Below are 18,413 nucleotides of genomic sequence, written 5' to 3'. Positions count from 1 at the left end.
GATTTTTGAATTCTAGAATGCTCAAACCTGTCCAATCTGCCCATGTAAACACTGCCCACCATTCAAAGCCCTCTCTTCCCTAATGTCTATTTTTTAGGCTTTTCTGAGGCCCTGCTGTGCTTAGCATATTACTCTCAGAGTCTCTGATTTAGTATATCAGTATTTAAAAAAAAAATAGTTCTTGGAGTACAGGTCTATTGCCTCATTACTTAAGTTTATTCCTAAGTATTTTATTATTTTGGTACAATTATAAATGGGATGGTTTTGTAAATTTCTCTTTCTGCTACTACATTATTAGTGTATAGATATGCAACAGACTTCTGTGTATTAATTTCATATTCTGTGGTTTTACTGACTTCATGCTATCAGTTCTGGTAGCTTTTGGTGGAGTCTTTAGGGTTTTCAAAAAATAATATCATGTCATCTGCAAATAGTGAACGTTTTACTTCTTCCTTACCAGTGGGATGCCTTTTCTTTCTTTCTTTTTGTCTGACTGCTGTGGCTAGGACTTCTAATACTATGTTGAATAAATAAAATCAGTATTCTTATAAGCCACTTCTCCCAGAGTTTATGATCAGCTTTATCCGAGAACTTACTTTCCATTTAAAGGAGATTTGAGGAAAGGGAAAGCAAGTAGACAAGTGGGAAAGAGAGAAGGTTGATCCCCTCCTCTCTCCAGTTCTTTGGTGACCACAGGGAGAGACCTTCTCAATTTAGATGAAACTGGTCTTTCTAGTTCAATGTCACCATTCTCAGTGTAGAAGGTTCTCAAACTCCAGGAGGCAGAAGAATCACCTGGGTAGCTTGCTACAAATGAGGATTTCTAGGGATCAACCACAGAGAGCCTTGTTCAGTTAATCAGGTGAGGCCTGGGAATCTGTATTTGTAACCAGCACCTCCAGGTCATTGGGATGTTGTTTACCTGTGGGCGTTTTGAGAAACACTTGCATAATGGATAGTAGGGGACCATTGCCCACCTCTGACTTCTTCCTTGTGTGACAGGGCACTCTGTTTTAAGACAGGATCCTAACACTCTCATTCATTTAACATGTATTAACTTAAGCCGAATACTATACTAGGCATTCAAGGGAGTAGAGCCATAAAAATATTTGGGACATACTTATACTAAAAAAATTATCCATTGTTTATCTGAAATTTGCATTTCACTGCGCAGAATTTTATTTGGCAATAAAATTGGCAGGGGTTAGGAACTGTTGTAGATTGGTCCCTCTGTCAAGCGGACACTGAGATGGAGTTTAGTGTGCAGCACTTTTACTAGGAAGTGCCTTTGAGATCAACACACTCAGAAGGGGAAAAGAAAGCTGTACTGGGTTGAGAAAGAAGGCGAACTGAGATGTAGGCCCAATGGCCTCAAACAAACCTACAGGCAACCAAAAGCATCCAAGTTGTCTCACATTGGGCTGAAATGGCTGGGACTTTCTACCCCTGCTTCCATCCATCATGGGGTATAAGGTGTCCTAGGAAAGCTGTGGCCTCTGTTGCTGAAGCTGACCCTGAAGGAGCTGACAACTGTAGTTTCCTTGCTGACAATAGTCCTAGCAGCCAAAAAAATCCTTCCCTGAAGGATAATCTGGGATTCACCATTCCTGTGTCCGCTACAAACTCTTGAGATCTAGCAATGATCTCAGTGGTTCCAGTCATTCAAATGTAGACATTAAAAATAAATGTGATCTTGTTTTATACTTGAGAGATAGTAATACCTGGTTATAGTGGGTGAAAAAAATTTGTTTGGCAAGAAGCCTCTGGCCTATAGTCATATATTATCATTGGCTTTCTTGAGCTGGTTCATAGTATGACATAGTATGACTTTTAAACACCTACAGCCCAGAAATAGGTTTCTGAAAATTGAATGTGTGATTCATAGTGAAATCTCTCAAGGTTTAAGGAAGAGAACTGATGGAAATCTGGGATCAGTTAGTTAATCATCGGGTAAAGAACCCCTCTAATTCCCATAACCCAAGTGAGGAGTAAAGCATGATCAGTTTATCCAACACTGTCTCAGAGTTACCTTGTATCCCATTATTCATCCATCCATCCATCCACCCATTCATCCATCCATCTAGTACTAATTGACTTTGTTCATAGAAGTAAGGGCTCTGATTCCTCACGTAGTAGAATTTCTGCAAGCTTTCCATTAGTACAATTTAAGTGCAGAATGAAAAGCTCTTCTTGTTACTACTGTGTTCAGGTTTTTAACTTTTTAAAAATATCTTCTAATGCCTCATTTGTTTTTCTTTGAGACAGGCATCAAAGTCTCTTTTTCCTTTATATAAATAATTTATTTTAAAAACACTGGTTCCTAGGGGCGCCTGGGTGGCTCAGTGGGTTAAGCTGCTGCCTTCGGCTCAGGTCATGATCTCAGGGTCCTGAGATCGAGTCCGGCATCGGGCTCTCTGCTCAGCAGGGAGCCTGCTTCCCTCTCTCTCTCTCTCACTCTCTCTCTGCCTGCCTCTCTGCCTCCTTGTGATCTCTCTGTCAAATAAATAAAATCTTTTTAAAAAAAATGCCTTTAAAAAAAAAAAAAAACCACTGGTTCCTATAGCAACTTCAAAGGTTAACAGCACATGTAGGCCACAGGAATCTTCAGAAAATTGTTTATGATAGAATTGCCAAGTCTTCCAAAAAAAGGAAGAAGAAAAAAAGAAAGGAAGGAAGGAAGGAAGCTGCTTAAAACGTTTAAAAGCTGCTTAAAACTGTGAATGAAACATATACATGGAATTTGCTGATGGTGTAATGTGGGATTTTCTGCATTCTAGCAGCTTATTAGGAATGTATGGGATAGAATTCCCTGAGATGGATGGGTACACACCATGCTAGGGGCTCTGGGGCTAGAGAAAAGGGATGGGCCCTAACAATAGTGACAATAGTATTTTTCTGTTGTAAAATTTCAAAGGGGCCTCTTGGAGAGCTGGGGTTCCTCATCTTTGTCAGATGTTAGGAAAATGCATAAGGTTTGGTACCATCTTCTTGATTTTATAGAGGAGGAATAAGAAGCTCAGAGAAAAATGATGCTTGGGAGATCAAAGGCCAAGAAGACTAGAAAGTAGAGAAAGAGGATAGGGTGGCTATGAAAATATACCACCTGTATTTTCTACTGTGAAGAGCAAAATTCCCTAGCTGGCCACAACCTCTGCCTTTCTGGTTCTACTGCCTCCATTGTGTTTGGACCTGCTTCCCAGGGCTGCTCCCTCCAATGGCTGAACATGGCAGAGGGACTAAGTTGAGCCCATTCTATCAAGAGGACCCTGATTTTGGCTTGACTCCACATCAGCTTGCCCAAGACTCTTCCTTTCCAATCTTCATTCCTTTCCAGTTTTTAAAATGAAGTAATTTATCTTCTCATTATTGAGTTTAAAAAATTAAAATTTATATATTCTGAATATAATTCTTTGGTCCTATATATGTATATGAATATTTTATCCCATCACATGACTTATCTATTTCTTTTTCAACGGTGTATTTGAAAGAGCAGAAGTTTATAATTTTAATGAAGCCTGATTTATCAATTTCCTTTTATATTTTGTGCTTTTTATGCCCAATCTAAGAAATCTTTGCTTACCCCAGGGTCACAAATATTTTCTACTATATTTTCTTTTACCAGATTTATATTTATATTTTATTTTATTTTTTAAAAAGATTTAATTTATTTATTTGACAGAGAGAGGGATCACAAGTAGGCAGAGAGGCAGGCAGAGACAGAGAGGGGGAAGCAGGCTCCCCGCTGAGCAGAGAGCCCAATGTGGGCCTCACCCAGGACCCTGGGACCATGACCTGAGCTGAAGGCAGAGGCTTTAACCTTCTGAGCCACCCAGGTGCCTTATATTTTTAAATATTATATTTAGATTTGTGATTCATCTTAAATTTTTATGCATGATATAAAGTAATAGTTGAGGTTTTTTTTATATGGATTTTCAGTATTTCTAGCGCCATTTATTGAAAAGACAATTCTTTCCCTTAATACCTTAATAAAAAATCAATTGACCATATATGTGTGGGTCTATTTTAAGATCTTCTATTCTTCTCCACTTACCTATATGTCAAATCTTATGCCAGTACCACTGTTTCTTTCCTTTTTTTTTGAAGCAGTTCCCCCACCCCCAGTTTTATTTATTTTTTTTAGATCAACCTAAGTATACCTTTTTTTTGGTTAAGATTTTATTTATTTATTTGACAGACAGAGATCACAAGTAGGCAGAGAGGCAGGCAGAGAAAGAGGAGGAAACAGACTCCTTGCTAAGCAGAGAGCCCGATGCAGGGCTCAATCCCAGGACCCTGAGATTGATGAAGTTCTAGAACCTAGGTGAGGTTCGGTGGGCTGAGGTCCGGAGCCGATGACCAAGAAAGAATTCTTGAGACATCTTTGGTGCAAAATGGTGGTTTATTAAAGCACGGGGACGGGACCCGTGGGCAGGCAGAGATGCAGCCACCCCCGGTTGTGAGGGATGGCAGGTTATGTATCCTGCAGTTGGGGGGAGGGGAGGGGAAGGGAGGTTTCAACGGAGTTTTCATATGCTAAAGAGGGCCTACAAGGTGCCAGGTGTCAGAGGCCTACTAGAGGCCTTGCCCTTGCGGCTTGATCAATGTTGTCTTTAGACCAGCTATTAACATTAAGATAGCTGGGAGACTTTTTGGTGGGATGTCACAATCCTGCTATCAATGGCCTTTGTTAGTGAGATTTAGGACATTTGTAAGCCAAGGGAGACTCTGGTCTAGCAGGATTGTGAGCTCTGCAAGTTAACTATTTGCTTATTGTTCATGGCAGTCAGGGCTGCCTGAGGGATGCTACACATATGACAGAGGGGGAGCGGATGGAGAGGGGGGTGCAAGGCGCCAGCTTTTGTTTGGTCTTCAGCCAGCCCCGTGCTCCCCCATCAAGATCATGATCACCACCCAGGTGCCCCCCCCAGTTTCATTAGGAAATAATTGACATACATCACTGCATGAAGTTTAAGTATGCAGTATAATGGTTGATTTAGATATATCATGAAATGATTACCACAGTCGCTTAGTTAACATCCATCATCTCATAGATACAATAAAAAGAAAGGAAAAAGATTTATCCCCCTGATGAGAACTCTTAGGCTCTACTTGTAAAGTTTTGCAGGCAAAGTAAACACAACACCAGGCAAGGTAGGCTCAAGGCAAGATTTATTAAAGGCATCCTGGTGAAGTTTCAGGGCCAGGAGAAGGGGAGCCAGGAAAATCACGCCGGGAGGGGGTGGGCACCCTCAGGCGAGGTTCCTCTACTCTGGAAAGGGGAGTGGGGGAGGTCACACTGGGAGGGAGTTGGGGCGGGTATCATGCCAAGGTAGGGCATGGGCTCACATCCATATTTGATGATCAGAAGGTATGGGGTGAGGACTCCTGATACTCCTGTTTCCTGCATAGGTATCGGGTTACCTATGGCGATGTGACCTGGGTGTACACCCTTTTGGCTGGAGAGTCTAGGGTTAAGGAAGGGGGGGGAGGGGACTGGAAGATGGCGGCCCCTGCGGTCATTTCTATTGTTCCTCCCGCATTCCCAACACTACTTTCTTAACTGCTTTTCTATATATCATCTAGCAGTGCTGACTATAGCCATTGTGTTGTAGTGATATCTCTAGTATTTATTTATCTTATGACTGAAAGTTTGTACCTTTTGACAATCTTCCTTCAAACCCTCCTTTTCCCTTCCCCACCTCTGGTAACCACAAATCTGATCTCTTTTTCTGTAAATTTGGTGGTTTTTTCAGATTCCAAATATAAGTGAGATCTTACAGTATTTATTTGTCTCTGTCTGACTTATTTCAATTGGGGTAATGCTAAGTCCATCCATGTTGTCATAAATGATAGAATGTCCTCTTTTTTTAAGGTTACATAATATTCCATTGTATGGGTATATATACCACGACTTTATCCTGTCATCCATCAGTGGACACTTAGGCTGTTTTCATATCTTGGTTATTGTGAATAATGCTGGTATGAACATGGAGGTGCAGATATCTTTTCAAGTTAGTGTTTTTGTTTCCTTTTGATATATTCTGAGGAGTAAAATTGCTGGATCATATGGTAGTTCTCTCTCTCTCTCTCTCTCCATTATTATTATTATTATTATTATTTTTGGAGGACCTTGGTACTGTTTTCCCAAACTGGCTGCACCAATTTACATTCCCATCAATAGTGCACAAGAGTTTCCTTTTCTTCACATGCATGCCAGCATGTGTTATCTCCTATCTTTTTGATGATGGCCATTCTAGCAGATATGAGGTGATATCCTATTGAATGCCACTCTTCTTGCTTATGGCTCAAAATCAAGTATTGTAAGTCCTCCAACTTTGTTCTTTTCTTTTGTTTTAGCTTTTCTAGGTTTTTACATTTCTGCACGAGTTTTAGAAATAGCTTATCAAGTCCTACAGTAAAGTTTATGGAGATTTGGATTGGGATTGAGTCATATTTCAATTTGGGAAGAACTGATATCTTAACAATACTGAGTCTTGTGAAATAATAGGAAAAAATATATATATACATATATATATGTATATATATATTTCTGTCCCTCGTTCCTGGCACAGAGATCCTAAAGCCCTTGCAATTTCTTAAGTGTTGAGAGCACAAGTAGCATATTCTGCTATAACATTTAGTCTTTGATCTTGGTTTCTAACATAAATCCCCTAAATCTCTTGGGATTTCCAGGGTGGTAGAAATGTTTTTTTGTTTTGTTTTGTTTTTTAAAGGTTTTATTTATTTATTTGATAGAGAGCTTTAGAGAGAGAGAGAGAGAGCATGAGCCAGGGGAGGAGAAGAGGGAGAGGGAGAAACAGACTCCTAGCTGAGCATGGAGCCCAATGTGGCTTGATCCCAGAACTCCATAGTCATAACCTGAGCTGAAGACAGACACTTAACTGCTTACCTGACCGAGCCACCCAGGTGCCCCAATAGGAATGTTTTTTTGTGAGGTGACTCTTTGTGGGTTCCTGGATGGCTTCAGGATGCATGCTGGTCACCAGAAAGATGTAACCGCAATGAGAAGATTTGAACTTTCAGCCCTGCCCACTATTCTTTGAGAAAGTGGAAGGAGCTAGAGATTAAATTAATGATCAATCATGTCTACACAATACAACCTCCATAAAAATCCCAAAAGTATAGGGTTTGGAGAGTTTCTGGGTTGGCGAACACATCCATGTACTGGGAGGGTGGTACACTCCAACTCCACAGAGACAGGGGCTCCCTACATATGGGAAGCTTCCAGACTTTGCCCCATGCATCTCTTTACCTGGATGTTCCTCTGTGTCTTTGATCATGTCTTTTGTTATATACTAAATATAGTAAGTGTTTCCCTGATATCTATGACCTGTTCCAGCAAGTTATCAGACCTGAGGAAGGAGTTACAGGAACCCTGATAGCAGGTTGTTGGTCAGAAGTATAAGAGATAATCTGGTACTTAAATAGGCATCGGAAGTGGGGACAATCTTGTGGTACTGAGCTCTTAATTTGTGGGTCTAATGCTAACTGCAGGTAGTACAGAACTGAGTTGAGCTATAGGACACTCAGCTGGTATTGGAGAGTTGGTGGGTGTTGGAACAGAGCCACACTTCTAATACCCAACACTGAATTTAAGTATTAGAAGAAAGGAGAAACAAAGAGTTTTTCCATAGACAAGTCTATAGTCCAGTCTGAGGAACACTGACATCTTAATAATGTTGAATCTTCTAGTACCTGAACATGGTATATGGCTCCATTTTGGATTGTAGGTTTACTTATTTATTTATTTTAAAGATTTTACTTATTTATTTGACAGAGAAAGACACAGAGAGAGAAGGAACACAAACAGGGGGAATGGGAGAGGGAGAGGCAAGCTTCCTGCCTCACAGGGTACCCGATGTGGGGCTGGATCCCAGCATCCTGGGATCATGACCTGAGCCAAAGGCAGATGCTTAATGACTGAGCCACCCAGGTGCCCCTGGATTGTAGGTTTAAATACAAGTTTTATTCTGGTGTTTCTTGTCTTCGTCTTCTTAATTTTTTGTCTTCCATTTCAACCACTTTCTCTCTGAATCTTTTTACTTCCTTCTTTATTTTATTTCATTTTCTTGTTTATCTTCCTGCCACTCCTTAATACTCTATTAAAACTTCATTTGAGTCTATTCTCCATTGGGTACTTGTAATAGAGCTTTCATTCCTAAGATGATTTTGTCTTTTCTTTCCTAACTTTGATCAATCTGTCTATCTATCTGTCTGTCTATCTATCTATCATCTATCACTTTGTCCATTTCTGTTCTTGGATTTTGAATTTCTGATTTAAGGTAATTTTTCATATTTTCAGATGTTTATTTAAGGATATTAATTCCATTTGGAATTTTGTGTTTTGTGGTTACTCTTTGGTTGATTTTTGGTAAACATTTTCTTCAGCTGAGCTATTTTTTATCTTAGTTGTTTTCTTCCCCCCCCAGTAGCTTTGTGTGAATTTATGGTGCTTAATTTCTTGATTTGCCATTGCTTGTTCAAGATCACCCTCTTCTGTCAATGTAGTGAAGTACAGTTCCTTTAAGGACTGGTATGGTTTTTAAGTGGCGGGCGGGGAGGGGGGGGTGGATGAGTTTATTTTCTTAATATTCTTTTCTTTATTTACCTATTCCAGTTTTAGAATATCCTATTGATTTTATTAATGCTATCTTATTTTTTTCTCTGAAGGTTTCAGACAGCTTCATTTCAAACTTCTTTTCAGATTCTTGTATCTCTGTCACCTCAGGATATAAATCTCTCTTTTGTGACTACTTTTCATTGTACTAAACGTGTATTTATTTATTTTTTTTTCAAGATTTTATTTATTTATTTATTTGACAGACAGAGAGATCACAAGTAGGCAGAGAGGCAGGCAGAGAGAGAGGGAGAAGCAGGCTTCCCACTGAGCGAAGAGCCTGGTGCGGGGCTTGATCCCAGGACCCTGGAATCATGACCTGAGCCAAAGGCAGAGGTTTTAGCCCACTGAGCCACCCAGGCACCCCCTAAACGTGTTTTTAAACTTTTCCCAGAAATCCCATATTGTGCGGGAATTTTCTTCTATACCTGCCTTGTCTGTGAGGTAATTTCTTAGCTGCCTTAGCCTTGGTCTTATAGGTTGACCAGACTCAAACAATGTCATATATTTGTAGTTCAGCTCAGCACTCCCCATTTCTGGAGAGACAATTCTCTACTATTCATGTGGTATAGACCAGAAGGGGACTCTGCTATGGACACTGGCCCTGAGTAAGTAGTGTGTTTCTGCAACAATTCTAGATGCATGGATGGAGCGATATCACCCACCTTTCTTGGGTGGGAAGCCCAGCTCAGGTTCTTGTTACAGAAGGTGTATTCTAGCTTTTTCTAGGAGGTATTTAACCCCACTCCTGCCTGCCTGGCTCCAGTCCCATCTTCAGTTCCTATGACTTAACACTTTCCTTATTGTTTAAGTTTTACTCTCTGTTTTGAGCCACTGAGATTTTTCTCTTGGGTTTTGAGAGTAGTGTATAAATATATATCTTAATATATTATCTCATTCTTATGGATTTGGGGTACAGGAAAGAAGATTATGAGTATATTTACTTTGAGAACTTTATCCAGAGATTTTTGTGCCTTTTTTTTTTTTAAGATTTTATTTATTCACTTGACAGAGATCACAAGTAGGCAGAGCAGCAGGCAGAGAGAGAGAGGAGGAAGCAGGCTCCCGCCAAGCAGAGAGCCCGATGCGGGGCTCGATCCCAGGATCCTGGGATCATGACCCGAGCTGAAGGCAGAGGCTTTAACCCACTGAGCCACCCAGGCACCCCGATTTTTATGCCTTTTAAAAAGTGATGATGACAATATGTATCAAAACAAACAAACAAACAAACAAAAAACCAAAATCCTTTGATCCAGTAATTCTGCTTCTGGATATCTGACTTGAGGAGGTAATCCAAAAGGTAGGGGAAAGAAAGCTACATGGATAAAGATGTTCATAATTTTTAGGGGGGTTATAAAAATCTGGACATATTAAAAATATTTTTTGATGGGGCGCCTGGGTGACTCAGTGGGTTAAAGCCTCTGTCTTCAGCTCAGGTCATGATCTCAGGGTCCTGGGATAGAGCCCCGCATAGGGCTCTCTGCTCAGTGGGGAGCCTGCTTCCCCCTCTCTCTCTGCCTGCCTCTCTGCCTCCTTGTGATCTCTCTCTCTCTTTGTCAAACTAATAAATAAAATCTAAAAAAATGTGGTTTTGGACAATAGGGAAACATTTCATAAATATACTCATTCAATGTAATATTGTGCAGGTACTAAAAATAATAATTTACAAAGAATGTGCATATAAAAATGCTTTTATAATGCAAGAGAAAAAAATTGCCTTCAGACATTTTTTGTTGTTTTAAACAAGTGTGCTTTAAAAAAAGAAAAAAAGAACCCCCCCAAAAGCCCAAAAAACCAAAAAACAACAAGAAAAAAAAAAAGAAAGAAAGAAACTCAGGAAGATAGAAGAATGGAAAGAAACTACATCAAAAATGATGAAAGTGGTTGTATTTTGGTGATGTTTCCTTTTATTTTCTGTATTTCGAAAATTTTATGTTATACTTATATATCATTTTTATAATAGAAAAAGATCTAAATAAGTATGTTGTCAAGAAGCTGAATCATAAAAGAACGGAATTTTAAATAGGAATGCCTTCATGACTATAAAGAATGGATTGGCCACATAACTGTTGATTACAAAACATGGTTCTGATGGCCACAAACAAGAGGAAGATTTGTGGTGTGGGCTTGTGGGTTGTGATCAGATCACTTTTCAGGAGCACCAGTTGGAGGTACAGAGTAAGAAGGCAGGGCTAGGAAGGGATGGCAGATGGCAAGATTCTCTAGTTTGTAGGCACCTGGCCAGTATCCAGGCTCTGATGAGCAACTAGGAGACTGTAGTAGGGATAAGTTGGCAGAAGGCATAATGGGGAGCCAACATTTATTGAAGGGTTGCTGAGTTTGGGCCAGGCACTGTTTGGACCCTGAAGATAGAGATGAGCAAGACCAACACAGTTCTTACCTTCATGAAACTTATATTTGTCAAATGTCAGGGGTTGTCAAATTTTGCTTGGATAGTAAGCGTTTTAGGCTTTGTGGGGCCACGGAATCTCTATCATAACTACTCAGCTCTGCTATTGTAGCCCAAAAGCAACCACAGACAATAATCAATGAACAGACATGGCTGAGTTCCAATAAAACTTAATTTACAAAAACAGATGGTGGCTGAATTTGGACAATGGGTCATCATTTTGCCAACTCGGATCGAGGGGGAAGGCAGGCAGTAAATGAATCAACATAAACACTAGATTCTGATCATTGTTAGGAAGGAATAAAAAGGGATGATGTGGTTATGAATTACTGTGGGTGGCCCACTTAATATTTTATCTTTCACTGAGTTGTGACATCCATACAGTAAAACACACAAATCCTCAAATAATACAGGATGCTTTTAGCACCTTAACCCAAATGATGTGTGAACCCATTTCTTTTCTTGTGTTTGGTTTTTTTTCTGTAGTGGTGCTTGGTTAGGGCCAGAGCTGAGGAGGCATGAGTGAGAAAAGTCCATCAGAGAACATCAGTACCACCGCTGAACCGTAGACATCGATCTGTTTTGTAAAACACTTCTTTGAAGTATTGCTGTGATGGAATCTATTGATATCTGCCACTTAATTGGTGGGCACTTTAAGAGTTGTGCATTAATCATGGACAAAGACCTAAGAAAAGTTGGGGCGCCTGGGTAGCTCAGTGGGTTAAAGCCTCTGCCTTCGGCTCAGGTCATGATCCCGGGGTCCTGGGATCAAGCCTCACATTGGGCTCTCTGCTCGGCAGGGAGCCTGCTTCCCCCTCTCTTTGCCTGCCTCTCTGCCTACTTGTGATCTCTGTGTGTCAAATAAGTAAATAAAATCTTAAAAAAAAAAAAAAAAAAAAGATCTGAGAAAAGTGCCCGCAGGGAGCTCGGAGGTGGGGTCAACTGGTACGGGTATGGATCCCGCAGGAGCAACTGGCAGCTGCAAGAACGCTTAGTGAGGTCAGTGTGAAGGCTCCAGGTGAGGCAGGAGGCGAGGTCGTCACACATGGGTAGTCACCAGGAAAAGACAGCCTGAGCTTGTAGGAATCAGAGAGGTTTGGTTTGATTGTGTGTGGTTTTGCTCTGATGGGATTGTTTGAAGACATTGAGTAGGGAATAGTTAGGGAAAGTTCTGTGATGGTGAGAGAGAGAGAGAGGAGTGAGCAGGAATGGAGTGTGTGTCAGGAATTAGAAACGAATCATGCCATGTTCAGATCCTCTCTCCCTTCTTTCTTCCTTCCTTTTCACCCTCCTTGTCTTTCTCCTTTCTTTTTTAAACATACAGGGGATGAGAGAACAAGAAGACATTTAATTAGTGGGTTGCCACGGAACATAAACCTACTAAGATACTATTTGCTGCATGCAAAATTAATGGGCATCCTGTATTTACATTTGCTGCTTGTGGGCATCCTGTACTTCCCGGGTTGGTTTTTCCACTTCAGCCTCGGTAAGGGAGTCTCTTGGAAGACAGCTGCCACCAGGAGGCAGCGGGGTGCTGTGTTGACTCTAGATGCCCGCAGTCTCTGGGCTTCTGGGTAGTTCTGAGTGTGCACTCCTTTCTCCTCCAACCCTCCCCATCCCCACCCCAACCCAACCACGACTTTCCACTGCCCCCTCCTAATCTCGCTTTGTTAAAATAGCTAAACTCTAGAAACATTCAAAGCATTTTCTAAATGTAAAAGGAATCCATAATGAAACACACATCCTGCCTTCCTAGTTAATTGCAGTCACAAATTCTTTCTTCTTTTAAAAACCTGAATTTAGGGGCGCCTGCGTGGCTCAGTTGGTTGAGCGACTGCCTTCCGGCTCAGGTCATGATCCCAGACTTCCAGGATCTTCTCCCGCTTAGGGCTCTCAGCTCCTTGGGGAGTCTGCTTCTCCCTCTGACCTTCTCCTCTCTCACTCATTCTCTCTCAAATAAATAAATAAAATCTTTAAAACAACAACAACAACAACAACAACACCCTGAATTTAGCTTAAAAGCTCCTGTCACTCACCATGTTGACCTGGGTGTCCCCTCCGCTCCCAGCCTTCCCTCCTGCCCTCTAACTGCACTGGCTCTTTGCTCCCTCCTCTTCCCACCACTTCCTTCCTCTGCTTGTCACCATGGTTACATGGGGACCTGCTACTGTGGTGCCTTCATCCATAGCTGGTTTCTGAGATAATTTCCCCAGTGAATTCCAGTTCCTCTCAGTTATCTCTGCCCTCATCTTCCTCCAATGAAGAAAAAAATCTGGGAGAGAGAGAGAGGAAATCCCAGCTGCTCAGATATCAAAATTCTATCTGTAACCAGGAGATTTTCTCTAGGTAATGTTACCTCTTCTGTTTGTTTTCCTTTTTTAAGAAGGAAAAGCCACTCTTGTCCCCATGCCTGTTCCTCTGGTGTCACCCTAAATCCACATGTAACATTTAATTGATTAAGTGCCTTTGGGCCTTGGATCTGTAATAACACCCAGCAACTGTATTCTTCTTTAAATGCCTTCAATTATGGAAGTGAAAAGGACAGAAAAAGTCACTGAACCAAGATCACTGGCTGTCATGTGGGGGAGGCATCATTATAAGAAGGCATCAGCCTGGTCAGTTTGGGTCATAGCGAGAGCTTTTAGAGGACAGCCTCAAGCTGTGTAAAGAGATAGTAAAGCTAACGGTCCCTAGAAAAAGAAACTTTCCAAGAGCGATGGAGTGGAAATATCTCCAACAGTTTTCAAGCAGCAAAGATGATTCTTAAAAGCTTTAGGTGCAACAACATGGAAATGAAGATCAGAAATGAGAGAGTTTTGATAAGTATTTTTGGCTTTTGATTTGCTTGGTTTTTGGTATGCTGAGATTCTGTGAGTTAGGTAATTTTCCACACTCCTCATGAGCTACAGGATAACCTACTCAAATTATGCAAATCATTGTTCAAAGGAAGAGGCAGAATTATGTTAGTGTCTTCCATAATTCTATTGGAACTATGATTCATAGGGTCTTCATTCTCAAAGAGGACTTGCACCAAATGAACACAGTCGAGAAACATTTCTTTTTTTCATGTCAGGAAAGGCTGTAACTCACAGAAACACTTCTTAGAATCCCCATGTCCTCACCCACCCACTCCCCTTCCACAGCTGCTTCTGGGCCTCTCTCTTCTAAAACACAGATTTGGACATCCTCCTTCAGCCTGATCTGTGAGTTTCTCTGAGTTATTCTCCTCCCAATTCTGCCTCACGAGAGACCCTAAAACAGGAGCCTGCTGGGAGGACCGTGAGAAAGGAAAAAACTGAAAAGAAAAAGGCAGAACCTTCTTTAGTTTCCAGGGCCAGGGGAAGGACTGGAAATACATTGAGATCAACATTTTTGCCTCATTAGACTTACATTTTTTGATAACAAAACTAGCCACAATTTCCTTTAAGCGTCTGAGCATCTGCCCCAACCCTCTGGGACAGTCATCTTATTAGCAGTAATTTTTAGTGGTATGCTGTCCTTGACCCTATCTCTACATGTGCAGTGTAAGGAGTCTTGCTATTTTTCAAGGGCAGTAAAATTCAACTATACCCAGTCATCTCTGGCTTAAACTGAAGAAGAACAGGAGGCAATGAAGCAGATCCTTTCTGAGCATATTGCCCATACTCACCACCCTCTGAGTAAGAACACTGACCTTCTGGAAAAGAAGATGGAAGGCAGGACCTCTGTTGGAAAGATGAGAGCAAGGTGTTTATATTATCCCTCTTTATAGTGGAGGTGGTGGACATTGGTGGCACCGGCAATGTGATGGTAAATCTGTTGGGGCATATAGGGAAGCATGAGTGACTGCTTCAGGCTGAATTTAATGAATTGTTTCTATCTTGATGGAGACATTAGGAGTTTACGTTCTAGTCTTCAGCTTTGCATGATCAAAATCTCTATTCTGACTGTCCTCTTGGAATGGCCAGGCTTTGGAAGATTCATCTTCCAGGAGGCTGGACCGTCGATTGATTTTAGGGAAGAATATCATCACTGGGAAGGAAATCTCTTTCCCCAAACTTCCTTTCCCACTTTAGCTGTATCCTTTTTAGGGAATACCCTTTGTGGTCCTGGTCTCCTGGAGCACTGATGTTCACAGCAGTTGCCGCGGGATCATAGGGTCACAGGGGCAACCTGCCCGAGTAGTCTGGTTCTGCTGCCCTCTGCTGGCCACAGTGGGCATATTCCTCTTGTTAACCACAGTGTCCTGTTCCTCTCCCCAAGAGGCTGCAATTCTTTTTTTTTTTTTTTTTTTGGAAGACTTTATTTATTTATTTGACAGACAGAGATCATAAGTAGGCAGAGAGGCAGGCAGAGAGAGAGAGGAGGAAACAGGCTCCCCACTGAGCAGAGAGCCCGATGTGGGGCTCCATCCCAGGACCCTGGGATCATGACCTGAGCCGAAGGCAGAGGCTTTAACCCACTCAGCCACCCAGGTGCCCCAAAAGGCTGCAGTTCTTATCCTCCCACCCTTCTTCCTCCGCAATCCCTCTTATTATTAAGGAGATACTAAACCCTCTCATTATAAAGGAGGCTGGCATGGAGCCAGCAGCTTCCACGTAGAGTTTATCTAACGTGCCTGGGAGAATGATTCTGGCACCCATCACAATGGATAATGGGTTATTTCTGGGAAGGGGCCTGAAATATGTCCAGGAAATGTCTGAGCTCATCAACTATGCCCTGACTCATTCAGTCTGTTATCAGACGGTGACATCTCTTGACCTCATCCCCACATATTATGATAGTTTCTATTTGGTAGCCTCTAAAGAGGAAACCTCTTTATATAGCATAATAATAATTGTTATTGTTATGATTCATCCACTATAGCATCCTTGAGGCAGTAGCTGAGCATTACAGAAATCTCAAGTGTCAGCATCAAATTGACCCTTTCAACTGAAAGTGAAGGAGAGAAGGTTGGAAAGATGCTGATAGAGTTTAAATGAGGTATCCTGAAGATAAGGGAGACTAGGTTGAGATGGCCCAATGTGCTGGTTCATTAGGGACCAGTAATACCTACCAAATTTTATTGTACATTGTAGACCTCCTCAGAGTCTTGCACTGGCCCCTCTAGGCCTTCTTAGCACACCAATGTAGGCTGGTAGTGCCGTGCTTATAGTGTACTTCTAGGAGAATCCACCTACCATGTAACCTTTCTTCTTTGTCATGGAGGAGCCTTTTAGCAGATGTGTGTATATATAAGTGGTCTGCACTTTGCCCCATTCCAGTGTAAATATTACAAATATGGCCATCGGGCTCATGTCACTGACAATGACACAGCATATTGGCCTCAGATTAGGAGGACAAGACAGTAGAATCTTCATCAAACTAACAGTTACATCTCCAAGGGCTTAGGCCCTTTTAATCTCTCTACTTTGGGGGAAACTTCCCTTGAAAAAAGTTATCAAAGTATGAAATTAAAATAATTTTTAAGGGTTGAGAACATGGAGTGGATGGAATTGATTCAACTGGGTTCTGGGCCAGACTATGGAGTAGGTCAATGAGCTAAAAGAGAAGGGTCATAGGTCCTGAGTGCTGGCCAACATCGATGACTACATCGATGCTATAGTGCTCCTCTGAGGCAAGTTAGATCCCCAGAACCACATGCTCTACAGCAATTGCTGGGCAGCCTACACCAAGAAAGTTGACTACTAGAAGGCTTATGAGGATGGTTGCAAAACTATTGACTTAAAGCCTGACTGGGGCAAGGGCTATTCGCGAAAAGCAGCAGCTTTTGAATTCTTAACACTGATCTGAAGAAGCCAAGGGACCCTACAAAGAAGTTTTAAAACATGAAGCAAATAATGCTCAGTTCAAAGAGGGCTTACAGAATATGGAGGCCCGGTTGTGCAGAGAGGAATTTCATGAATCCTTTCAACATGCCCAGTCTGTACCAGAAGTCAGAGGGTGATCCCAGGACAAGGACGCTGCTCACTGATCCTACTGACCAGCAACTGATAGAACAACTATGAAACAAGCCGTCTGACCTGGGTGCCAATCTGTAAGATCCCGGATCATGACTACTCTCGGTGTCCTCCTGGGAGCTGATCTGGGCAGCACAGATGAGGAGGAAGGAGTTGCAACAGCACCATCACCACCTCCTCCCAAAAAGGGTACCCAGCCCGCGCCAGTGGAAGAAGATCCTGCAGCGAAGGAGAAGCAGGCACTGAAAGAAAAAGAGTTGGGGAGTGAGGCCAAAGACAAGACTTTGACACAGCCTTGAAGCGCTATGACAGAGCCAAGGACCTGGATCCCACCAGTAGGACCCACCCATGACTAGTCAAGCAGCTGTGTACTTCGAGAAGGGCGACTACAGTAAATGCCGGGAGCTTTTTGAGAAAGCCATCAAGGTGGGGCGCGAAAACCGAGAAGACTGTCGACAGACTGCCAAAGCTTATGCTCAAATCGACAACTCCTACTTTAGACGAGAATAGGCAAGTTCAGGGTGGTGTGGCCAGAGACGGCAACTCCTACTTCAAAGAAGAAACGGGCAAAGATTCCATCTATTTCTATAACAAATCTTTGGCAGAGCCCTGAACCCCAGATGTGCTGAAGAAATGCCAAAAGGGGGGCCCCTGGGTGGCTCAGTGGGTTAAGCCTCTGCCTTCGGCCCAGGTCACGGTCTCAGGGTCCTGGGATCGAGTCCCGTATTGGGCTCTAGGCTCAACGGGAAGCCTGCTTCCCCCCCCTCTCTCTGTCTGCCTCTCTGCCTACTTGTGATCTCTCTCTCTCTCTCTCAAATAAATTAAATCTTTTTAAAAAAGAAATGCCAAAAGGTGGAGAAAATTCTCAAGGACCAAGAGTGGCTGGCTTATGTAAACCCTGACCTGGCCTTGGAGGAGAAGAACAAAGGGAATAAATGTTTTCAGAAAGGGGACTCTCCCCAGGCCATGAAGTATTACACAGAAGCCATCAAACAGAACCCAAGAGATGCCAAATCGTACAGCAATCAAGCTGCCTGATACACCAAACTCCTGGAGTTTCGGCTGGTGCTCAAGAACTGTGAGGAACGCATCCATCTGGAACCAACCCTCTTCTGCTGCTTACCCTCGGCAAGCAGCTGCGCTAGAGGACACGAAAGACTATACGAATGCCAGGGATGTCGTTAAGTTAGAAACACTTAAGGCATTAGATCTGCACTCCAACAGTTAAGGAGGCAGACGGTTACAACTCCGTATGATGTCCTAGCACAACCCACCTGACAGCCTGCAGGTGCAGCAGATAATGAGTGACCCCGTCATGCGGCTTATCCTGGAACAGATGCAGAAGGACCCCTAGGCACTCAGTGAAAACGTAAACGATCCTGTAACAGCACTGAATATCCAGAAGCTGATGGAAGCATGGGTCTGA

The 18,413-nt window shown here is 42.3% G+C and overlaps 1 pseudogene; it reads left to right on the top strand.

The window, feature by feature from the left end:
* Positions 1-16,550: 16,550 nt before the first annotated feature.
* Positions 16,551-18,413, top strand: LOC122899278 (annotated as a pseudogene).

Source organism: Neovison vison, chromosome 2 (genome assembly GCF_020171115.1).
Source record: "Neovison vison isolate M4711 chromosome 2, ASM_NN_V1, whole genome shotgun sequence".
NCBI classification, from domain to species: Eukaryota; Metazoa; Chordata; class Mammalia; order Carnivora; family Mustelidae; genus Neogale; species Neogale vison.
Note: the sequence above shows the minus strand (reverse complement) of the source record. Positions and strands in the feature narration are given on the sequence as shown.